Raw genomic sequence first — 20,614 nt, forward strand, 5'->3', positions numbered from 1 at the left:
GTACAGATATGTGCAATGGAGCAGCAGTGACATTATATTAGTAGTAAGAATAATATAGATATAGATATATGCAGTGTATTAACAATATATAATAAGAAAAACAGAATATGGATGTACTGAATGAACCATATAGACAGATATGTACAGTATGTACAGCTATGTGCAGTGTGGTAACATAAGAGTAGTAAGAATAAGTGTATGTGCAGGATGAATAGTATGAAGAGCTGTAGAATATGGCTATGTATAGGTGTAATTACAGTATGTACATTTGTAAATAAATAAACAACAGTATGGGCTTAGTAGGTAGAAGTTCACCAGGATCTGAGGAGACAGGTGGATCTTCTTGCGTCTCCTCAGAAAGATATATCTGCTAAAGAAAGCTGCCATGTGCTGATTATTTTACTTAAACAATGATTAAAGGACGATAATTTAGTTTTGCACTGTAAGGTTCCCATACCAAAAAATCAGACAAAAGGTTACAATTGTGTAAAATGTCTTGTTCACACTAAGGCGTCCGGTATACTCGCCGCAGCCGACCTGTTGCGCAAATGTGACGTCATGGGTCACGACGCTAGTTGCAGTTTTCTCCTGAACAGAGGTGGCGCTAATGAGGAAAGGCTACCGACTTTGCTATTTCTACGGACTAGAAGAAGAAGAAAAAGCTACGGCAGAACTGGCAGCAGCATTGACGTTAATGTCAACAGTGGCTAAGATGATATTGGAGTCAATAGATGAGGAAGAACAGCTGCTTTTGAGCCCGCCTGCAAAGAAACAAAGAAAAAGAAGGTGGAATGTTCGTCCTTTGAATAACGCCAGACATAAATATGGTGAGTTCAATATCCTCGTGAAACAAATGAGGATGATAGACGAAGAGAAGCACTTTGAATACTTCAGAATGTCTGCACGATTCGATGACCTATTCGTCGGATCAAGCCTTTCATTCACCATAAAAGAACTTATCTTAACCCAGTAAGTTTACAAGAGAGACTTGCAGTCACTGAGAGTCCTGGCATCCTGTACCAGTCACAATGCAGTTGCTATTTCTTACAAACTAGGCACGACAACTGTCTCCTGCATAGTGATTTCTCGCCATGAATTCTTATGAAGTAAACAAAAAATGCAAAGCTCAATAAGTTATTTTGCAATAGTGGTGTGAGTTCTTTTTTTTTTTAAGAGCTTGTTCAAAGGCTCAGCCTGGCCTAGCATACTGCAGAATAAAACCATTTAACGGTTTCATACTGCAGACGAATGCAGCATGCAGTACCTACTGCATGCTGTGTTCATCAGTAGTATGTAGTAGGCAATTTCGAAAACAGCCAGTGTCATCTCAACAAGCCTCCACTAATTCTAAAAGATGGATGGAATTTAGATGAAAGAACTTAATCCACTTTTTTTTTATCACACCTCACATCAAAAATAAAGCAGTTATGCTGGAGACAATACGGACAGATGAATGTCAATCACTCACATGTTTTCTGGGCATGTAGGGAATTACAAGTGTTCTTGGATGGGTTTATTCAAATAATAAATAATATAATGCATTTTATTTATATAGCACTATTTACGACACTCAGATACAGTTTTAAAAAAGAAATCCACATTCTAAAAAATCCACACACATTAATCAAACATTAAAAGCAGCTCTAAAAGGGGAGTTTTGACCTGTGAATTGGACATGGACAGAGGGGTGAAGTTGCAGTCATTACTGAGGTCAGAGCTTTGTCTTAGCCACAGGTACAACAATAGATTCTTTTCACAGTTTGTGGAACTTGTGCTGGGTAAGTGACAAGTTAAAAAGATCAGTAAAAATATCCCATAACTGATCTGCACAAACCTTAAGAGATGTGCCAGGGATCCTGTCATGCCGAGGGCTCTCTCTGAAATATTCATTTCTGGAACCTAGATCTGACAGAGTGGGCACTGATTGTAGGTGGAGAGATGACAGGACAATCACTCAACATATCAAGCAGATCAATACGCAGATTTGTAAAATCATGTTCATCATTAAAATGTAAACTGTATTATTGTTAGGGATGCACCGAATCCAGATTTTTGGGGTTCGGCCGAATACTGAATCCACTGGTTAAGATTCTGCCGAAACCGAATACCGAATCCTGCTCCCATTCTCAGTCCATTAACTCAGTAAACACATTAATGAAGTCAACAACGTCCACAGCCTCTAAAATAGTTAAATGTAACAACTTATTGTTGAATTCACACGCTCTTTTCACATCGTAGGAAAGCACATTGCTATCTCCAGATGAGTGACAATTTTGTTTGGCACATTTTTGCTAACCAGTGTATGATGAAGGCATGTTGGGTGGGTGAAATTAGAAAGCTAACGTTAGCTAACGAGCAGCAGTCACTCCGCTCCCGCTGTAGGGAGACACATTTGCCGAGAAAACGGCTGACAGCCTGGGAGAGGCACTGTCTGGTTAACACAAGTTTTTAGCTGTGACTGTCCTTCCTTTGCCGTACCTGAAGTTGCTGCATTTTGGCTGCTGTCTCTAGATTCCTTCATGTACAACTCGTATTCTTTCGGATGTTTCATACCAGATGTTGTAACAGCGGTGATGTTGTGTATAGTTTAGGGTCCTCGCCACCACCAGACAAATCTGCATTGCAAATTGAACATGTAGCTGGACTTGAATGGCCTTCTTTTGACTGAAAGTACTGCCAAACTACACTTTTTCTGCTCACCAGTTCCATTTTCACTTTCTCACAGCCTACTGCATTGAACGCTCCACTTACGTAAACACCTTCCCGTAATCAACGGCGCCGTCATTACGTCGACCAGCGTAGCGCGCGGAGTGCAAGCGTAGGGTTCGGTTCTGTGGAAAAAAATTCTAAGGTTCGGCAGAAACCAAACCCTGTCAAAAAGCCCAATATTCAGCCGAATCCAAAGCCGAATCCTGGATTCGGTGCATCTCTGATTATTGTAGCATATTCTGAGAGGCACTTTGTACATAACCTTAGCCTTGTTCCAGATGTGTGAATCACTGGCCACAGTCCTTTTGTTTAGCGATTCAAATATGTCTGTTGTTGTGCTCACTGAGAGCTAGTTCAGCTGACTGGAAGAACCAATTGGACCCATTTTCACATACCTAACTCACTTCATGTGTCCTGGGCTGATCCCAGTGTAAATGCATCCAAGAAGCATTGGAGATGGATTGAAATCCAGTTGTTTTAAACCACCTCAGGAGGAGGTCTGAGATGCATTCTTGACAGATATTGATGCATCACTCTCCCCAAGACAAGTGTCATCTTTGCTCCTCCCATGGTGTAAGTGTCAGTTAGCAGTTTGTGGAAATAGCCTTTACTGCAGGGGTGACAAACTCAATTTCACAAAGGTGATGGATGATATGCTGAATTAGCTCTTATCAGTTCCTGTATGCAATGTACCCATGGATGTACAGACAACTATCACTGAATTACTTTGATACTCAAGACAACTGGAATTATAAGCAGCATATTTGTGCTTGCTAAGCAGATTTATAAATGTTGATGGACATTGGAGATAATGACATTCTCAGACAGTGTCCTTGAATCTAAAAACATGTAAAATGAAACAAAACAACATGATGAGTTATAATTTGTGCAGCTGTGCACATTTTCAGAGAGAGAGAGAGAGAGAGAAATCGATGCTGAGATGATTAGTGATTGGTTATTTTGTAGCAGCTGTTCTCTGATCTGTCACAGCTCCACCAGCTGTTGCCCAAACCTCTGATTGATGAGGGTTGATATTTACATACAGCTGCATCTGGGTTTCCTTCATGCAGCTTTTTGTTTGTATTTTTTGGAATTTTGAGTATCATCACTTGGTTCTGTGATGCGTGTCATATGCCACAGACTCTTCAAAGGGATTCTCAGACTCCCAGGCTTAGCAAGAAATGTTTCGATAGTCTTACATTAGGTGTTTGTCAATTTATAACCTAAATAGAGACGCCTTCTTCCTGCACGATTGGTATTCAGGCTCTCTCCTCTGCTGCTAACATGCACTGTAAAAATATTCTCTTTTCTCCTCATCTTTTTTGAGCCCTCACTTTTCCTTTTTCAAGCTTATTTTGCCTTTCATCAAAAGAAGCTTTAACAGGAAGACTATCTTCATGCTTACTTTATTCACATCCTTTCACCCTACCTCTCTTCCACTTCCCACTTCGCACTCAGTCGGCTGACTGAGGGCGTTCAATCTTTTAGTTACACCAACCAGAATCCAAATACCTGCAGAAATAATGACATACCCATCAGCCTTTGTTGTATTTTCTGTTTTAAACTAATTAGCAAGTTTGCCCTAACCCATCATCAGCACATTAGCATTGTCATAGTGTATTAGCTTTTAGCATTTAGGTATGGCCCCACAAATCCGCTTGTCTTACCTAGTGATAGTCCAAATGTATTTGGTGTTAGCTTGTTCTCTTATTATTATCAACACACAATTATATAGCATGGAAATGATTCTTAAAAAGAAGGGAATGGACATAAGGTCTTTTTTTTCCCCTCCCAGCTAGATGTGCTTGAAACTAGTGATGCACCGAATCCAGATTTTTGGGGTTCGGCCGAATACCGAATCCACTGGTTAAGATTCTGCCGAATCTGAAACCGAATACCGAATCCTCCTCCCATCCTCAGTCCATGAACACAGTAAACACATTAATGAAGTAAACAACGTCCACAGCCTCTAAAATAGTTAAATGTAACAACTTAATGTTGAATTCACACGCTCACATCGTAGGAAAGCACATCTCTGTCGCCAGATGAGTGACAATTTTGTTTGGCAAATGTTTGCTAACCAGTGTTTAATGAAAGTGTTGTGAAATAAAAAATGAATGTTGTTTAGTTTAAAACAGTCTAAAGGAAATGGTAAATTATAGTGTGATTAAAACTCACTATTTACATTATTTACAGTACTTGATTTACAGCTGATATGTGAAAAGGTACACAACCTTATTTGTTTAACAGTAATTTAGTTTTACTGCGAACCGTCACAGGAAGTGCTTTTATTTTGAAGTAGTCTACACAGAAGTTGTCTGTTGTGTGCTCTTGCTAGTTTATTGAGATGAACGTGAGACGCTAGATGCTAAACATGTACGTCAAGCTTAAATTGCTCACTTTCTTGTGTGTAAAACTGCAACATATTGAACAGTAAATGTTCACAGTAAAAGGCAAGCGTTTTTGGTCGTCATTCAAAGCCACTCCACTACAGAAGGCATGTTGGGTGGGTGAAATTAGAAACTAATGTTAGCAGTGAGCAGCAGCTGAGTAGGGTTCGGTGGAAAAAAATTCTAAGGTTCGGCAGAAACCGAACCCCGTCAAAAAGCCCAATATTTGGCTGAATCCAAACCCGAATCCTGGATTCGGTGCATCCCTACTTGAAACACCTCCCTAGGGAGGCGCCAATGGGGCATCCTTACCTGCCCAAACCAGTGCAATGGGCTCCTTTTGATGCAAAAGAGGCAGTGGGTCTACTCCAAGTTCCTCACGGATGACTAAGCTTCTCACCCTATCTCTAAGGGACGCATATGTGCTGTAAGAAAAACATAATGACATGTTGAGAAGCTTTGGAACAATCATTCCTTGCTAACTAATGAACTATTGTTTCTACTACTACTACTGTTCAGTATTGCTATTTATTTAATTTTTTTAAGATTTGATTTGTTATTAGATAGGATAGCTGAAGACAGGAAAGGAGGAGAGAGAGGGGAAATGACATGCAGCAAAGGGCTGCTGGTTGGAATTGAACCCACGGCCGCTGCGGCAAGGACTGAGCCTCTGGGGCACGTGCAGACCTGGTGAGCTACTGAGGCACCCCAGTTATTTAATATTTAATAACTGTCGTCCATATTTGTCTATCCAGTTGATAGGGTTTAATGATAAAAGTATCAGCCAAAGCAACCCAAATCTGGTAACAAATTGCATTGACATTAACATAGTTGCAAAAGTTGTTTAAAGTTGACAGAAATACATGGCTGATGTATTTTTGTATGCCACATTCCATTGTAATATGAACATCCCGTAGCAAAGCAAAGACAGGAGAGGCAGGAGGAACCACAGGAACTCAGGTTGGATCATGCAGCGTCTACCTGACTAAAGCCAACAGTATGAGGTGATCACCTGATAGGCTCCTTTTGTTAGGGGTTACCATGCCTCAAATCTGTATCATTTTATATATACTTCAGGAAACACAGAAAACAACAACTTGCTGTTTGGAATGAAGAAACACTGACTTCCTGCAACCCATACAAAATGAATAGTGGAAGATTTGGCCTGCTGTACCGCATTGACTGAGTATTTTCATTTATCTAGTCTGATACGTTCTTTTCGCTGTACTTGCTCCATCGGGCTTGGAAGTCAGGGTAAACTGCACACACTATCACTGCTTCCCACAACACAAAACTACTCAAAACTAATGAAGCTCAGCGCAAATTACTGCAATCACCACTATCTCTCCCTAAATCTATTCAGCTGTTAAGAGGCGTTCACTCTTCAGTAAACCAATCAGAATTGGCCACGAAATTCATGATACAATCACAGCATGACATCCTGCTTTAAATGTCTCTCTCCTTGCTATCAGCTGTCTTCTCAGGCAAACGTGCAACCCTGCTCCTCCCCTTCCACTTCCTGGCGTCGTCTGCAACCTGAGTCCCTTTCCGGCAGACAGGTCCTTCTTCGGCCTCCGGGTTCCCTCTCCGCCATCACCAGTGTCTAGGCTCCATCGGGGGGGAATGTCTGTTTCTCTACCCCTTTAAATATTTTTAATGATGGAGTCTAATCCCCAAAGACGCTGTCCATTTCATGTACATTTCATATTATGCTATCTACAATAAATATTTGCATATCTGCAATGAAGTCTCTCCTGATTGAAATACTGTGTCTGAAATTTGGCTTTGCACATTTGAAGTGAGCTAATGTCTTCAAGAATATTAGGGACTATGCTGTGGATTTGTTTTTGTTCAACAAGTCATTTTTTGCCTGCAGTATAGCGAAATCAATACATTTATATTCTTTTAGCGTCAATTCCAGCAACAGCTATGGAGACACAATCAGAAGTCATTTCAAAATAATTTCCTATATCCACCAAGCCTTGAAATTATTCTTCGGAGTGTGTACCCATTAAAGAAAGAGCACACAGAGCCTTGTTGACATGTTCTATTTTTAAAGCCTTCCTTCTGCCTGTAATGGATCTCAGGCTAACACTGTACATTTTTATGCATGAGCTGAGCTAATTTACTTTGAAACAATGCAAGCACAGTTGTTTGCATGAGCAGATTACTTTCTTATTTGATGTTCTCATGCAAAGGGATGTATCTAAATAAAAGTGTTCTACAAGAGAAAGAAGGTTGCACTTGATGTCAATAGGCCCATTTATACTGAAGCTAACTAGCAGCAGATTCCTTCAGTATCAATAGGTCTTAAGGGAACTCTCGGTTGTATCTTTTGCCCCCTCTGTTTGCATCTTAAAGATCCGACGGTCCGCCGAGGTCTTTCGGAAGCTGTGCATATATTGGTATCTTACTGTATATATGAAACTAGGCAACGACACTTTTTCATGTTAGAAAGTGCCGCTGCTGTGCCGTTACAGTCAGTCCCTCTGCTACAATTAGCAATAAACTGACAAGTAGGTAATTTAAAGAAAGATTTAATGATTGCGCTGTAGTTGGATTAACTATGATTACATTAGGGGCTAATGCCATGCATTTGTTGGTGGAGAAAATGATTATAAACTGTAGCTTAATTGATATAAAGCTATACCATTCTGACGGCAAAGGCTTTGCTTCCGCTGCCTCACATTGAGGTAAAACCTCTCAATGGACTGTTGAAGTCCTGGGAGTGTGGTGTCTTCACTGACATGAGATGTATCTGGAGTCTCTGTAGAAATAAAAGTGAAAGCAAATTCACTGTAACACAACACATAACACTTTCACTTTTGAATGTGTGTTACATATAAAAAAAGATAAACCTTTTTAACCAATCTTGAATGTACGACTTGTTATGTGCCCTTCCTGCAGGGAAATAAATGAAATATATGATAATCTGTTCTTTAACTGAGAGGAAGTCATAAAAGCCCCAACAACTTCTCTCATTCGATCTATATTTATTATAAGTAATAAAGCAAAAGGATTACAAGACACACATCGATGTGGACCATTTCTACTTCACCCTGGAGCTCCACAGAAAGGCCCAGTTCCCTGAACTAGACAGTTTTTTATCCTATCCTACTCGGGTGTCGTCTCCTCCCCTCGGGTGGCTTGGGGCCAGGTTCCATTGGCCCCTTGTAGGCACATAGGCTTGTCCACGCCAATCCTAGTTCAGTGGTTTCTTCAGTCCCCCTCTGAAGGAGGAGGGTACTCATAAACACATAGTTTCCCTGTAACTTCTAACATATGGTTTCCCTGTAATGTCTAACCTAATTAGGAAATGTCCTCTCCCTTGTGATTCTAAGTGAGTTGGCTTCTCCATAATGTCGAACCTAACAAGGAAATGACCTTTGTCCTGATGGTTGGCTGTTTAACTTCGTTAGAATTCTCTGAAGTCAATACTGCATGTCGAAATTGAAGTCAAAACCTATACATTACACCTTAATATATAATACAGAAAGTCATAACAACAGATTGATTATAATCAGGGCCTTGGTGTATCCTTATTTTGTTGAATTTAGGCACTTTAGCATGTTAACTTTTAATAATCTTTTCACAAAACCAGGCATGAACATGGCATCTGGTGATGACACATAGTTGGCAGGTGATGTCCCCACCGGTTGTTAACCATATGTAACCAAACACGTGTAGGGGTGTCGGCTGAATTGTATGACAGATAAAATGTAGACAACGCCACCTTGGGACTTTCACCCAAAGAATAAACAAGCTTGGGATTCAAACCCAATTCCTTACTTCTTAACTATGCCGTGTAACCAGTAACCAGTAACATAGCTCAAACACGGCGTTCGCCATTCGACTGGTCATGACTGAATTTTCCCAAGTTGGTGCCCACCTGTATACGTGAATGGTATTGTCATATTAATAAACTGTCTGTACACTTAAAAAGTTCTCAATGCTTTGGTTTACATGTAGGGATCCTCATTATGCTACCGTTGAAGTGTGGTGCTATTTTGAGCCTTGTTAGTGGTATAGAAATAGAGATTTCTTTTTACTTTACCCTTGCCCCGATGACTAGCGTTATAAGCTAACGGTTTGTGCTAAAACTGGTCACATTCGATTAGCATGAAAACATATCCCATAGAACGGTCGACTCGGTACACATGTGTTATTAACCCCTAGGTTCATTTTGCACCAGATTTGTCCTTTAAATATTTTTCCTCCACAAACCCAATAATAAAAACTAAAAACAATAAGGCCAAAATTACAATAACTGTCAACTAAAACACTCAAAAGGCTGTCTAATAAAAACCAGGCAAAAGTCAATAAAACAAAGATTAAATTAACAAATTGAGACAGCGGTTGGAAAATTCTAACTAAACAAAGCAAAACCAAACAGCAGCGGTACTCTCCGCTCTGCAGGTACACAAAGACATGGGTTAGTGGGTCACCGTTGTTTAAAATACTGCTTAAGTCAACCAGAACTTACAAATTGTTTTACCTCAGCTTGGGCGCAACGCACCAACCAGTCTTTGGGACATCGTAAACTCTCAGCCCAGAGCAAACATTTACGCTGGACCTTAGCGAGTTAATCCTAACTGACGCAGGAGCAGCACAGCACACAGATACATCTGTCTGGGATACATTGTGGAATACATTTTTAAAACTTAAATGACATAAAATAAACAAGGTAACACCACCATCACCAGCACACGCCACATACCTCGCACAACATTTGCGACGGGTATTTTAAATCTGGGGGAACCGATGTGCACATGCTGCATTGGCCCATTGTGTGGGCGGGACGAGGGGCAAATTAACCTGTTGGTTACACATAGATGGTCACATTATCTACCATGAAAGATTAGCCTACTATATTTGGCTGCTCTCTAACAACAGGAAAACCTGACAATTAAAGTAGTAGAGGAAAAGGATAGGTTGTCTTCTGTCGTCTGGTCATGCTTATGTAGCACCAGCTGCCCATTCTTTCATATCGGAAATCCACTGTGACACCATTTCATCTGAGAAATGTAGCTCAGTTTTTAGCTCACTTAGCCCCGCAGTCTCATCTAGGAATCTCTAACAAGTCTGATAGACAATGTTACAAAAATACAATTCAATAATCACTATTAAAACTTACAACAAGCCAAGTGCACACAACAAAGTGCACAACAAAACCATTTAAAGGAGTCTTACCTTGACGTATGGACATATCACATGTGCAAAGTGCCTGATGTAAGGGATCACTTCACAAGGGAGAACCTAGTACATGGTTTTTGATGGTGGGGGAAACCGGAGCACTCGGAGGAAACCCACACAAACATGGGAAGAACATACAAACTCCACACAGAAAGGCCCGAAACGACCTGGATTCGAACCTTGCTGTGAGGCCACAGTGCTAACCATTGGGCCATATGCATACATTATACAAAAATATTAAACATACTTAATACTTAGTAGCATGAGCTTGAGCATGCATGACACTCAGGAAAGGCTTCATTTTTATCGGCTCATGGAGAGCAGGAAGGACACTGGCAACCTTCTCAAGGTATGGCCTGTATTTGCAAGCCAGATTTATGGCAAAGAATTGTGCCTTGGTTGGCATTAGCTCCTTTTGAAGATACAGGGGGTAGGCGAATATCTCCCCACTGTACATATGCTTTAAAAAGCAATTCATGGCGACACACAGCGAACTCCATCCCCTCTTCATCCAATTTGGAAGCCCTCCTTGAAGTCTCCCTTGCCGCTGTCCACTGGGAGTCTCCACATGTGCCCCTTCCCTGCATCTGTGACACACATAACAAACATAACAAATCATTGCTAAACAAAAGTAGTTGAAGAGTTGTTATAACAAATTGTCAAATTACGATTAAACTTCCATGACTGCTCATATCGCCCCACTCCTTCACTGGTAAGGTAAGCCTCTGTAAGCGTCTCTAACAAATACCCCAAATTGCTCTTTAGGGCTGTTAGCAGACCAGAACCACTGCAAGTGTCCTTAAAGTGACAATGAGGGCAGGTTCTGCCAGGAGGTACTGGAGGGCTTTGAGATTAAAATATGCAGATGGCTCAAAGTAAGGGAATTTCTCCGTCAAACTCCACTTTTTCAATCCGGCAGTGAAGCTGACACACCAGCTTTTCTCTCAGGTGGGAAGTTGGGGTGTGACAGCCCACATGTCAAAATAACTCCACTTACAGAGCTTGAAGAGCATTTGGATGTGGGCATATGGGGAGTCAATACACAGTTGTAAAAATGTCAGTTTCTCCTCCTTTCGCAGCACATCCAGCAGGGCTTGGCTGACATCCAGGCGGATGAAGTCGAGATTTGACTGGAAGTTGGTGGCCTCATGCATTCCGAGTGTGGAAAGTAATCTGCCCCTGACACCCACCAGGTCATAAAAGCCATATCTTAAAAAGATGCATGGGCTTCAGGGTCATGGGCAGCAATGTTACAGTCCAGGTGAATGGCAACACCCTTGACACCTGTTGGATCAATGATGTCTTTCAAACATAGAGCATTGCTATCCTTGTGGCCAAACTGGTTGAGGAAGACCCCTACCTTCAAAAAATAGTATGTTCTCCATAGTCCTCAGATATCCCTAGCCGAATTGTTTTTCAATCTACCTAATCCATGAAGAGCCTCTCAAAAAATGCAGGTTCATCAGAGCTGAGGAAAAAAGAAGGAAAATACATCCATGAAATATATAATTAAATAAAGAAAAAGAATGAAGACACTGGAACAAAGATCACCTTGAATTTCCTGTTTCCATCTGCTGCAACAGCAGTGGTGTGGTGAAAACAGCACCACAGCAGAGCTGCTCTTCCTCAAATGAAGAGTATGAAAACTCTAGGAAGCTGCACTGCAGGGCATCACTGTTGATGATGATATCCAGACTGGAAGAAATATATATATTTAAATAGTTTTTCTGATGAAGTCTGCTTACATTAATACATGTTATAATACATGATGAACAATTACACTTACTCTTCCTCATGCTGTACGATGCTCCAGCAGCTTTGCAAAGGCCTGTCTCTAGAATCGTGGAGAGATGAACTTGAGTTCCTGAAAGGAGCTCAGTAGGTCCGATGTGCATTGAGTGGAAGTGTTGACAGAGGCCGGCCAATATCCACTTCTAAGGAGGTCCTTAAAGTCAGGGGTCCACTTCTGCTGGCATGTTTGGCAAACATATAGTGGCTGATGCAAGTCATAACGCCCTTAGAACAAAAACAGTAAATGAACAAAATAATCAATACACATTGACAACATACTTTATACACATTTTAAAAACGTTAGTTCTACCTACATATTGTTAATGGTTGAGACACAGTGTAAATGTTCCTATAATCACAGTATGGCACCCATACCTAATAACGAACTATTTTTTTTCTTGCAGAGGACAAAGATAAATTTATAACTGTCTTTGTTAATGACAATAAAATGTGCTGTTTTGGCACTACTGCAGTTTTAGCCACAATGCCAAAAAAATATATGCAATAGAAATCTAAGTAGTGAATTGTTTTTTACCATTGATGGTGATTAAAATCACTGGTTTGCCTGGTAACACGTGAAGTTTGTGCCTTCACAAGAGCAGTTTGGTGCCTTTATAGTGGGCAAAATGCAAGCTGGCAAAAAGAAAGAAAAGCACTCATTTACATTATCTTTAACTGGCTGAATACACCTGAACAACAAAATGAAGATTTCGCTCATTAGTGCAATATCCACCCTCTCCTCTAATGACACAGATGGTTGGAGGTATGGCTTTAAAAATCCCATGGATTACACATTCCTTGTTGTAGAGAGGCTTTTTTTTTGGGATGATTTACATCACAGTCCCAACAGAGCCGTCAGTAAGACAATCTCTGCACCTGGGGAGGAAATACAAAATGATTCTAATAAAATAAATTATTTCAGGTGAATAACTTGTAGTACTATACACTCAACTTAAGCTATTCTGAATTAAGTTAGAAACTAGGTTTCTTAGTAAATCTAGGACCTTACTTTGAGGTGATATAATAGTAAAAAAGTTATAGTGCATAACAAACCATAATGCAAACGCTTCAAATAAATAGATTTACTTTTTTACTTATATGAGTTGCCTTTGGGTATCCAAGTTTTCTCCAACCCTAAAAAACATGCATCCTAGCCAATATAGCAGAGCACGCTCAGCAAGTCTACCCGGGGTAATTAAAGTTTAATATTAAGGAGATCCAACCTAATAACAGCAGGCTCAACACAAGGGATGACCAACAGCCTCTGCTTCAAGAAGGCCCTTTAGGTAGTATGGTCTTGCTTCTTTCCAGCGCTCTGAGGCTTTCTGCTGCAGAAAAGATCATGACGATGCAGAGCCTCATTGGGGCTCAGCAGAGCAAATCCCAAATGTGGGACAAAGAATATGTTTTGCATGGGACAACGTGGGACACGTACCAATGCTTAAAAGTAGTCCAAAATGTTGATATGTCTATCTAACTTATCTATTCTGCCCCTTTGCTTACCCCCAAAGCAAGTTTAACAAAAAACTCTCTGAGAATTGCCTTCAAATGGATCACCTAGTTTAAAGTAGTTTCCAGTCTCTGTTGTAGTTGCATTTCATTTTCCTTGTGGTATTTTCAATCATTCTGCATGAATCTGAACAGCTTTTCACTTTGTGGTGACTCAGTTTTCCCCATTGGGTGTAGCGTAGCAAAGACTGTTACAGGTTAACCTGGGTTATGGTCCTTAAATTGCATCTATGTTTCCTTCACTTGCTTCCCTTCCTCGCGTCTTAGTTCATCCCACCGAGAAATCATGCAAGGAGAGAAGAAATGAGGAAGGATGAGACGTCCTTTCCTCTGAAGCGTCATGTGAAGCGACCTCCGTTTGTGATGAGAGTTGGGAAGCTGGATCTGCTGACTGCAGCCAGTGTCTTTCATATACCGTTATATTCACACACAAACAATCACCCCAACCACCTGCCTACTCTGTTTAGACACATTTACTTACATATTTACATTATTTTTTTCATAGTTAACGTCTTCGACTTTGCCTTCACTGATCAGAAAATAATTAATGTTGTTTGTTATTAATGTATTCATTCATTATTTCTTTAGGCAGTCTGCTTTTTATTTTAATGTTGTTTGCTTTGCACTCACTGTTTTGACAGTGTGTGTGTTGGCAACTAATATGACAGTTGTCTATGGTGTGGAAATTAATTAAACAGCTATTAATCAGAAATGTTTGAGCTGTGCTCTGAAAACATTCAACTGAAGAGACCTTTGTTAGTTATGATGTTAGTTTCTTAACCCCACTGTTTTACCCTGATCACATCAACAACATTTAGTTGATGTTACACAGTAGCAGTCAACTTGCATCATTTGAGGCATCACAGATGAACCGCCAGTCATCCATGAAGCAACTTGGGTTGACTCCTACTCGGAGAGCAATAATTTCTAGTAGCTCTGCCCTTATGTTTTACCAAGTTTAGTACACAATAACAATTGAAGATCATGCGTTTGCATGTTAGAAATATGAACGTCGACGCTGCTTCACTCACTGCTGCTGCTGGCAACGTTCAGCCCCCACCTTCCTAATTCAGAGTCCTAACATGACTCAAAGTTTAAAATGGTTGTCGATGTCTTTCTTTTGGCTCACTCTTTTTTTTACCCAGGGGGGTTTCTGCATGGTGCTCCATGTTTCAGCTTAGCATGCTGCTTGGCTGGTCCAGGAAGCATTATCAAGAGCGGAGTCATCAGCACCAAGCATAACTGTATTTTCATTTGTTGCAATAAATGGTTAAATCTATTACAAGAAGTTTCTAACTGAAGTAAAGCTACCTGAACAATATTGATAGTGCATTTTTGCAGTGATTATGCATTGAAAAAAACAGACATCAAAAGTTAACTCACTCCCAGGCCTTCTTGGCAGTGTTCCTCCCAGTAAACAGATTATCATTTTGGGTTGTTAGCTGAAAAATCTTCCTTTGTTCGTCCATCCCTGTTGAATGAGACATATTTCATACATGTACACAAGGGCACTACAAGCCACTGGTGCACATTTCACACATAACTTGCATATAATGACATGGCAAATGTGTAGTGTATCCTGTATCAGTGATAGTCTGGTTCTTAAATTGAGCAACTGAACATAAAATATGTCAGTTGCGTCTTTTTTATCCTTTTCCTTCTCCTTTTATTTGGATCCACATTAGCTGCTAACAATGTAGAAGCTACTCTTTCTGGGATCCACATAAAACAATCACAACATATACATAAAAATCCCAAACATACAATTTTACATACATTTAAAACAAGACATATAGTGCAAGTAAAAGAATATCATTTTGTACATGTTTTGTAAGTTAGTGTTAAATAGAATAACCACATTCCAACAACAACATCACATTCCGACAATAATAGCCCATCATAGTTAGATTAATGTTTAGTTAATGTTAGTTAAAAAGACTTAGAAAACACTTAAGTGGCCTCCACTATGATAGTTGGTGAGCTATTCCACATTGTGATGACTCTAAACATTACAGACCTGCACACAGCATCAGTCCGGGGTTTTTGCTTGACTAGATAACTCCTAGCAGCCTGCCATGTACTATAACTGTGTTGGTCTCACACATAATTTATCTTTAGTCCAGACAAATTTGCTGTTTACTAAAACAGATATTCCTAAAGAAAAAAAATCTGAGGTTGCATGCAACCTATTGTCTACTCTGAGCCATTAGGGACTGGAAAGCACACTCTGTACTCAGCCTTGCACCTGATGGATAGGCTACTGCCTGTTTTGTTGCTTTATTTTGAGCTATTTGGAGCTTAGATATTTTTTGCTGCACTCGACCAGACTGGTGAGCAGTAATCAAGGTGAGATAAAACTAGTGCCTGTGTCACCTACACTCTAGTGGTAAGGGTAAGAAAAGGGGAACATATTTTAATACATGGTATTCCCTTACCCATTTTCCTAACAATTATGTTTCTCCCATGTTAGCTGCCCATCGAGTGTCAAGCCAAGCAAATTTGCCTCTTGAACCTGTTCAATAAGTGAGCCATTGTTCCTTAATTCATTTATACTAGTTGATGAAAGATGAATAGTTGTATCATCAGCGGAAAAAAGTGGCTCTACAGTTATTGAATATATAAAGCAAGTCAGTAAATATCGAGAAGATTAATGGCCTAAGGCAACTCCCCTGGGGCACTCCACACTGTAAATGTTTAGGTAAGGAAAAACCACCATTAAAAACACACACACTGCATCCTATTTGATGAATAACTATTAATCCAGTTGATTGCTGTTGGACTGAACCCATAAGCTTATTTAATCATAATTGATGGTCTACAATATCAAATGCTGCGCTAAAATCAAGCAGCACCGCTCCAACCATCGTTTTATTATCAATGCAAGTTAACCATTTGTCATATCTGTCATAGCTGTGTACGTGGCGTGATCTGCTTAATATGCATGGTGAAATTGAGAATTGAAATCATTAAAAGAAAATGGTGTAGTATTTGTTTGAGAACAACTTTTTTCCATTAGCTTGCTCAACACTGGAAGGATACTGCTGGGTCTGCTATTAGCAGAAGAGAAACTCTCCTGTTTATTTTTCTGAAGAGGTAAAACTTTGGCAGATTTACAGACCTGGGTACAACCCCTCCTTCAAACTCAGATTGAAAATATGACATAATGGTAATGATACAGTATTTGCAAAAACTTTCAGTAGCCCCCCATCCATATTATCCACACCAGCTGGTTTGTCATTATTTAGACCATCAAGTAATTTTTTTACATTTTCAGCTTCAATAGGTTGAAACTCAAAAACACATTTTTTTTACAGGATCAAATAGGTTATTATTTGAAATGACATATCACCCCCATTAGGGGAGCCCATTGTGTTCCTTAACTCGTCAACCGTGTCTGCAAAATGATTATTGAAGTCTTTTGCTTTTGTTAAGAAAATTCCATTCACTTCGATGAAAGGAGTGTTATTGTTCTGCCCATTATTTCATTTAAGGTTTTCTAAAGTTTACCATCAGTCTTCTTCTCCTGAATTTTATTTTGATATTTTGAAATATTCTTTTTAACAACATGTGATGAAAGTCAAATATTCACCATTTGGTATTTTATAATCAGTGACTAATTTATTAAATGTTTTGAAAGAATTACTTGGAATTATATGACAAAGATAGAAGTAATTCCATTGTCTTTCCATTAATTCCATTTTATGATTTTTATTTACAATTATTATTATTGGGATTCTACGGTGGCCCTGAAGTGCAAATCACCACAGCAATTAGAGAAACGTAACAACAAATCATAAAACACAACGGCAAATAGGAAAACACAACAGAAAAAATGAAAACATGACAGCAAATATGAAAACAAAACGGCAAATAAGAAAACACGACAGCAAATATGAAAACACGACAGCAAATAGGAAAACACGACAGCAAATATGAAAACACAACGGCAAATATGAAAACACGACGGCAAATAGGAAAACACGACGGCAAATAGGAAAACACGACGGCAAATAGGAAAACACGACGGCAAATATGAAAACACGACGGCAAATAGGAAAACACGACGGCAAATATGAAAACACAACGGCAAATATGAAAACACGACGGCAAATAGGAAAACACGACGGCAAATAGAAAAACACGACGGCAAATATGAAAACACGACGGCAAATAGGAAAACACGACGGCAAATAGAAAAACACGACGGCAAATAGGAAAACACGACGGCAAATATGAAAACACGACGGCAAATAGGAAAACACGACGGCAAATATGAAAACACGACGGCAAATAGGAAAACACGACGGCAAATATGAAAACACGATGGCAAATAGGAAAACACGACGGCAAATAGGAAAACACGACGGCAAATAGGAAAACACGACGGCAAATATGAAAACACGACGGCAAATATGAAAACACGACGGCAAATAGGAAAACACGACGGCAAATAGAAAAACACGACGGCAAATATGAAAACACGACGGCAAATAGGAAAACACGACGGCAAATAGAAAAACACGACGGCAAATAGGAAAACACGACGGCAAATATGAAAACACGACGGCAAATAGGAAAACACGACGGCAAATATGAAAACACGACGGCAAATAGGAAAACACGACGGCAAATATGAAAACACGACGGCAAATAGGAAAACACGACGGCAAATAGGAAAACACGACGGCAAATAGGAAAACACGACGGCAAATATGAAAACACGACGGCAAATATGAAAACACGACGGCAAATAGGAAAACACGACGGCAAATAGAAAAACACGACGGCAAATATGAAAACACGACGGCAAATAGGAAAACACGACGGCAAATAGAAAAACACGACGGCAAATAGGAAAACACGACGGCAAATATGAAAACACGACGGCAAATAGGAAAACACGACGGCAAATATGAAAACACGACGGCAAATAGGAAAACACGACGGCAAATATGAAAACACGACGGCAAATAGGAAAACACGACGGCAAATATGAAAACACTTCAACAAATCACAAAACACAACGGTATTAACTTCTACCGGAAAAGGTAGGGCCTATCTAGTAGAGGACGGACCCTCCTGATTGGACAGATGCACTGTCTGTCTTTTGACAGGAAGGAGAGGTGAAAAAATAAAAGTGCCTCACTGTCTATGCTTTTAACAGACGGACTAGTCGTTTCTCATTTCAAAACACTGGACGAAATGGATGTGGAACTATGAACTGTGCTGTTGGTGAATCGGCGTCAGTCTGCTTGCAGGAGGAGAATATTCTGTCAGGAACTTTGCTCGCAACGTGCAAAGGTAGGTAACGTTACCGACACCAATAGGCTTTAATGTAAGCAATAGTCGTTTTGTCTTATTTATCCCATGTCAATAAATTAAAAACTCGTGGGAGTTCATGTTTGTAGTAGTCATAACACTTACCGGTAAGGAGAATTGCAGTAGCTAACCGTTTACATTAGCTTGTAGTTTACTGCATGTATGCAACATTAGCTCATTGTCCAGTAGCTTCTAGCTTTCAGACAAATGCAGTGCAAAATATGATCAGCAACTACAAGGTAAACGCTAATGAGCTACCACAGGCAGTATGATATGCATTAAACTGCAAGTGAGAAAGGGTAAATAGTACTGTAAACACACAAGCTACAAGGCTACAACCAACATATGAAAAGTCATAATACCTCCATTGATAAACACCCACTAATACAGTAAAGGTAGGTGTAAGTGTGTTAAATGGTCAACAGTTGTCAGTTAAGACCATGATGAAGAAACTACACCACTACACAGTTACATGAAGTACCTTCATGTTTCAGTATGCTTAAATATACTTGTGATACAATTCTAATCTTACAGGTAGGATAACTACTGGACTAACCTAATCTTACCAGGACAGGTTGGATAACTACTGGACTAACCTAATCTTACCAGGACAGGTTGGATAACTACTGGACTAACCTAATCTTACCAGGACAGGTTGGATAACTACTGGACTAACCTAATCTTACCAGGACAGGTTGGATAACTACTGGACTAACCTAATCTTTCTCCTTCTGTCTGCAGTCCGGAAGCAACACCATCATCGGGAGCTGAGTCTGATCGCCGCTTCATGTTGAATATACTTGTGTACAGTATATAGTAATGTTTGAATAAATGTTATAATAAAGATACACGTTTCATTAATGTCTTTTTAGAGCTTGTATACCTAACTAGTTATTAAAACAGGTAGCATCTGAATATAATTACTCAGTTAGAAGTTTCCTGTGTCCAGGTCATAATTTGATGGAAAAATAAACATTGAAAAACAGTTTATATTATATACACACCCAAAAACTTAAAAGACACAGACAAACTAGTTAATTTAATGCATTTATTTTTTGAATGGCAATCTCTAATATAGCAAATAATCTATTCAACATCTCTTTTTGGCCTCTGTCTCCCTGCTTGTCTTTTGCTTTCCCTCTCCTCCTCATCTCTCCCTTCTGGTGACACTAGTGCAGCCACGACGCTGAAGTTGGCATCCGATTCGCAGCTTCTGATTTGGCAGTTAAGGGGAACTTAAAACTGTTTTTTTAACCTCTTACTGTATTGAATGAGTGTTAGTCATTAAGGTAAATTTATAATTATGTCTAAAACACACTTTTAGATTTGTGAAAGCTTTATTGTCTTTATGAGAAAATAAGTTTTTTTTCACATATAAACCACATTAGACTAGGTCTAGATCCACCTAGACTTGTCAAATCTGGACTACATTATCCCAGAGAGGCTAAGGAGTCTTAAAAACACAGTTTGGGATTTGTGAAAGCTTTATTCTATTTGTGAAAATGCCATAAAGGGAGATTTTACTGTTTTTTGCATATGTAGACCACATTGGACCAAGTCCACATCCAAAACCACAATACCTAAACTTGTCAAAACTGGACAAGAATGAACTCACTCTCTCCATGTCATTTATTATATCCATGAGCAGGTCTTCCCCTGTACTTGTGTAAACACGGTAACGCAAACTTGGTAATCTACAGTGG

The sequence above is a fragment of the Sander lucioperca genome, chromosome 20 (assembly GCF_008315115.2).
Source record: "Sander lucioperca isolate FBNREF2018 chromosome 20, SLUC_FBN_1.2, whole genome shotgun sequence".
Classification (NCBI taxonomy): Eukaryota; Metazoa; Chordata; class Actinopteri; order Perciformes; family Percidae; genus Sander; species Sander lucioperca.